Source organism: Piliocolobus tephrosceles, chromosome 15 (assembly GCF_002776525.5).
Source record: "Piliocolobus tephrosceles isolate RC106 chromosome 15, ASM277652v3, whole genome shotgun sequence".
Taxonomy (NCBI): Eukaryota; Metazoa; Chordata; class Mammalia; order Primates; family Cercopithecidae; genus Piliocolobus; species Piliocolobus tephrosceles.
Genome location: NC_045448.1, coordinates 872,360 through 877,960, shown reverse-complemented (window position 1 = coordinate 877,960; position 5,601 = coordinate 872,360).

The window sequence follows — 5,601 nt, the reverse complement described above, 5'->3', positions numbered from 1 at the left end:
GGTATTTACCTGCTCCGTTTGAGTGGAAGTGTGGCCTGATCACCCACAGTGTGCCTTTATCGGCACTTTGGTTTTGGTTTTGGTTTTGGTTTTGACTTGGTTTGAATTGCTTGACGGGATTGGTCTTGGGTATTTACCTGCTCCATTTGAGTGGAAGTGTGGCCTGATCACCCATGACGTGCCTGTACCGGCACTTTGGTTTTTTATTTTTGACTTGGCTTGGATTGCTTGATACTTTGGTTTTGGTTTTGACCTGGCTTGGATTTCTTGATTCTCTGATTTTGATATTGATTCTGGTTTGGCGTAAACTGTAAAAGTGTGTGTGTGCCCTTTTCACCCATTCTTTGTTTTGTGGTATGCATGTGGTGTGAGTGTGGTGTTTTGTCTGGAGGAGACATGGGTCAGGCACAAAGTAAGCCCACCCCACTAGGAACTATGTTGAAAATTTTCAAGAAAGGATTTAAGGGAGATTACGGTGTTACTATGATACCAGGAAAACTTAGAACTTTGTGTGAAATAGACTGGCCAGCATTAGAGGTGGGTTGGCCATCAGAGGGAAGCCTAGACAGGTCCCTTGTTTTAAAGACATGGCCCAGGGTATCCTGTAAGCCAGGGCACCCAGATCAGCGCCTGTACAACAGCTGGTTTTAGACCTCCTTCCCCCCAACGGTAGTTAAGAGAACAGCAGCATAAGTGGCTGGCAGAGGCAAGGAAAGACCAGCAGAGAGAAAGAGAGGAAAGAGACAGAGAGAAAAAGAGGCAAAGAGACAGAGGAAAAGACAGAGAGGAAGAGACAAAGGAGGAGTCAAGAAAAGAGAGAGAGAGGCAGAAAGAGAGTAAGAGACAGAGGCAAAAGGAAAGTCAGAGAGAGACAGAAAGTCAAAGAAAAAGAAAAAGAGAAAGAGAGAAATATTCAAGTAGTTAAGAAAAAAAAGTATACCCTATTCCTTTAAAAGCCAAGGTAAATTTAAAACCTGCAATTGATAATTAAAGGTATTCTCAGTAACCCTGTAACACTCTAATACCACTTTGTTGTCAGTGTAAACAAGGGCATATCCCGAAAGCACTGAAGCCTTCCTATTAAAAATCCTTAACCCAGTAACCCGCAAATGGCCCAGATGCATCCAATCTGTAGTGGCAGCTGCTTTGCTAACAGAAAAAAGGAAAAAAAAAGGCGGGGCAGGGGGAGGGAGAATTTATGTAAAAAGAGTGTTATATGCTAAATTCTTGTCCTGAAATAAATTAACTGGTTGTTTAAAGAAAGAAATATTTGTAGTAAGTCAGAAAGTTGAGACATGTCAAAGAATTGTCTGCAAAATTCATGAAAGAAAAAATGTTATAAAAAAAGTTTATGCAAAAAATGTTGTATAGTTTAAAAGTAATAAGGCCTCCTGAGTACTATTGAAGAAACAGTTAATGTGTAAGGTGTATAAGGAAAGTAAAATATACCTTTGGTAAAAGGCTTATAAGGAAGCATAAGAATGTGGATTTTCACCTACATTGAAAGGTTAAAAACATTTATTGTTTTGAAAGCTTAAGCAAGTTTTAAAACGTTAATTGTAAAGAAAATTCAGTGTGTAAACATGTTAGCTAAAGTTAAAAGGTATCCAGTTTTTCTGTGAACTGGACATTAAAGTAAAAACGCAACAGTTTTTTCTTAAAGCACCAACCTGCTCTTTAACAAAAATTATAAAAGGTTAATAACAGTCTATAAAATCTTACCTTATGGTCAAATATTAAAAATTAGATAAATATGTCTACAAGGTTTCATTAAAATTAAGTTTAACATTAATAACACACTAATATAAAGGTAAAATTTATCCTCTCTCGTATAAAAAGCATACAAAAAGCATTGTTAAATGTAAAATGGTATTTGGCTGTCTTTGGTTTAAAAACTAATAAAAATAGGTGCTAAAAAAATTCATTTTACTAGAAGATCATAAAAGTTAAAAACTTAAAACAAACTTTGGCAATTAGGACAGCATACCAAGATGCAAATGCCTGCTTGGAATGGATCAAATATTCCACCTGCACGTTAAACAAAAGCAATTGTTATGCTTGTGCACATGGCAGGCCAGAGGCCCTGATTGTCCGCCTTCCACTAAGGTGGTCCTCTAGTCGGCCAGGCGTGGGCTGCATGGTAGCTCTTTTCCAGGATTCTACAGGCTGGAGTAACAAGTCTTGCCAAGCTCTCTCTCTGCTATATCCCGAAGTCCAGCACCCTGTGGGTCAGCCCCCGAGAGTCATCCAGCCTCTGTCTCCCAACACTAAGTTCACTTTGTGTCTCTCACAACAGGGAAGAAATTTAGCATTCCTTGGAGACCTGAAGGAATGCGATGAGCTTAAGCATTTTCAAGAGCCTATCTATCAGTCAGCCCTTGTTCATCCCCGAGTGGATGTGTGGTGGTATTGTGGTGGACCTTTACTGGGCACTCTGCCAAATAACTGGAGTGGCACTTGTGCTTTAGTCCAATTGACTATCCCTTTCACCCTGGCATTTCATCAACCAGAAAGAGGAAAAATAAGACATCGTAAAGCGAGAGAAGCCCCTTATAGGTCTTTCAACTCTCACGTCCATTTAGAAGCAATTGGAGTCCTGTAAGGAATACCAGATCAATTTAAAGCTTTAAATCAAATAACTACAGGATTTAAGTCAATATTTTAGTAAGTGACAGTTAATAAAAATGTAAATTAGATAAACTACATCTGTTACAACCAACAACAACAAGCTTTTCATGAGTTAAAAGAAAAATTCAGGTCGGCCCCAGCCCTGGGACTACCTGACCTGACAAAACTCTTTACACTCTATGTGTCAAAAAGAAAAAAAAATGGCAGTTGGAGTTTTAACCCAGACTGTAGGGCCCTGGCCAAGGCCAGTGGCCTCTCTCTCAAAACAACTAGACAGGGTTTCCAAAGGCTGGCCCCCATGTCCAAGGGCCCTGGCAGCAATGGCCCTGTTAGCACAAGAAGCAGATAAGCTAACTCTTAGGCAAAACCTAAACATAAAGTCCCCCCATGCTGTGGTTACTTTAATAAATACCAAAGGACATCATTAGCTAATGAATGCTAGACTAACTAGATACTAAAGCTTGCTCTGTGAAAATCCCCACATAACCATTGAAGTTTACAACACCCTAAACCCCGCCACCTTACTCCTGGTGTCAGAGAGCCCAGTTAAACATAACCGTGTAGAGGTATTGGACTCAGTTTGTTCTCCAAGACCTCCGAGACCATCCTTAAACATCAGTAGACTGGGAGCTGTACGTGGATGGGAGCAGCTTCACCAACCCTTGCAAAGTGACTCTGAAGAAGACGACAAGCCCTGCTCCACTGGTGCACGCACGGCCGAAGCATGAGGAAACTCATCGCGGGACTCATTTTCCTTAAAATTTGGACTTGTACAATAAGGGCTTCAACTGACCTTCCTCAGACTGAGGACTGTTCCCAGTGTATACACCAAGTCACTGAGGTAGGACAAAAGATTGCTACAGTCCTGTTATTTTATGGTTGTTATACATGTACTGGGACTCTAAAAGAAACTTGTTTGCATAATGCTATTCTATCCAAGGTATGTAGCCCAGTCTCTAAATGTTGTATTTGTGGAAAAACTGTAATAGATCAATGACCATAAGAAGCCCAAGAATTAGTGCCGACAGACCCAGTTCCTGATGAATTCCCAGCCCTAAAGAATCACCCTGATCATATCTAGGTTCCAAAAGTCTCAATTATTGGACAATATTGCATAGCTAGAAAAAGGGAAGAATTCACTCATTCTGTAGGATGACTTAGTTGCCTAAGACAAAAACCGTGTAATAGTACCACAAAAACAGTTACATGGTGGAGTTCAAACCACACAGATAAAAATCCATTCAGTCGGCCGGGTGCAGTGGCTCAAGCCTGTGTAATCCCAGCACTTTGGGAGGCCGAGACGGGTGGATCACGAGGTCAGGAGATCGAGACCATCCTGGCTAACACAGTGAAACCCCGTCTCTACTAAAAAATACAAAAAAACTAGCCGGGCGAGGTGGCGGCTCCTGTAGTCCCAGCTACTCGGGAGGCTGAGGCCGGAGAATGACGTGAACCCGGGAGGCGGAGCTTGCAGTGAGCTGAGATCCGGCCACTGCACTCCAGCCTGGGCAACAGAGCGAGACTCCGTCTCAAAAAAAAAATCCATTCAGTCAATTTCCAAAGTTGCAGACCATTTAAGCCCACCCAGAATCCCCCCGGGACTGGACGGCCCCCCGGACTATACTGGATATGTGGACACAGAGCCTACGCTGAGCTGCCTGACCAGTGGGCAGGTAGTTGTGTTACTGGCACTATTAAACCATCTTTCTTCCTACTGCCCATAAAAACAGGCGAACTCCTGGGCTTCCCTGTCTATGCTTCCCGCAGAAAGAATAGCTATAAAAAAAAATTGAAAAATAATGAATAGCCCCCTAAGAGAATCATACAATATTATAGGCCTGCTACTTAGGCACAAGATGGCTCATGGGGATACCAGACCCCCATTTACATGCTCAACCGAATCATACGGTTGCAAGCTGTTTTAGAAATCATCACTAATAAAATCGGTCAACCCTTGACTGTTCTAGCCCGGCAAGAAACTCAGGTGAGGAATGCTATCTATCAAAATAGACTGGCTCTCCACTACTTGCTAACAACTGAAGGAAGGGTTTGTAAAAAATTTAACCTTACTAATTGCTGTCTACACATAGATGATCAGGGGCAAGTAGTTGAAGACATAAAGATGTAGCAAAACTGGCACATGGGCCCATGCAAGTGTGGCATGGGTTTGATCCTAAGGCCATGTTTAGAAATTGGTTCCCAGCACTAGGAAGATTTAAAACTCTTATAAGTTGTAATAGTAATAGGAACCTGCTTACTGCTCCCTTGTTTGCTACCTGTACTTCTTCAAATGATAAAAAGCCTCATTGCTTCCTTAGTTCACCAGAATGCTTCAGCACCAGTGTACTGTATGAATCACTATCAACCTATTGCACAAGAATACATAAATACTAAAAATAAGAGTGAGAACTTCCACTAATAAAAAGTGAGGGTCTCAAAGAGGGGGCAAATGAGAGAAGAGAGAGACCCTCTTATATTGTTTTATATTGCTTTACACTCAGAAAAGGAAAGAGAAGTGAAACTAAAGGCAGGTAGCCCAGCACCTAGGAACCAGACCCCAAACCAGGCCTGGGCCTGCCTGACCTAAGCCTGGTAGTTAAAATTCGACCCCTGACCTAGCAACTGATATTATCTGTAGATTCCAGACATTGTATGGAAGGACACTGTGAAACCTCCCGTTCTGTTCTGTTTCACTCTGACCACCGGTGCTCGCAGCCCCTGTCACGTACCCCCTGCTTGCTCAATCGATCACGACCCTCTCACGCCAGCCCCCTTAGAGTTGTGAGCCCTTAAAGGGGACAGAAGTTGAGCACCTGAAGAGCTTGGATATTAAGACGCTAGCCTGTGGATGCTCCCAGCTGATGAAAGCCCCTCCCTTCACTACCTCGGTGTCTGGGGGTTTTGTCCGCGGCTCGTCCTGCTACAATCAAAGTGGTACTGCATAGGCTCTAATCCTTTGGTGACTATAAGGGT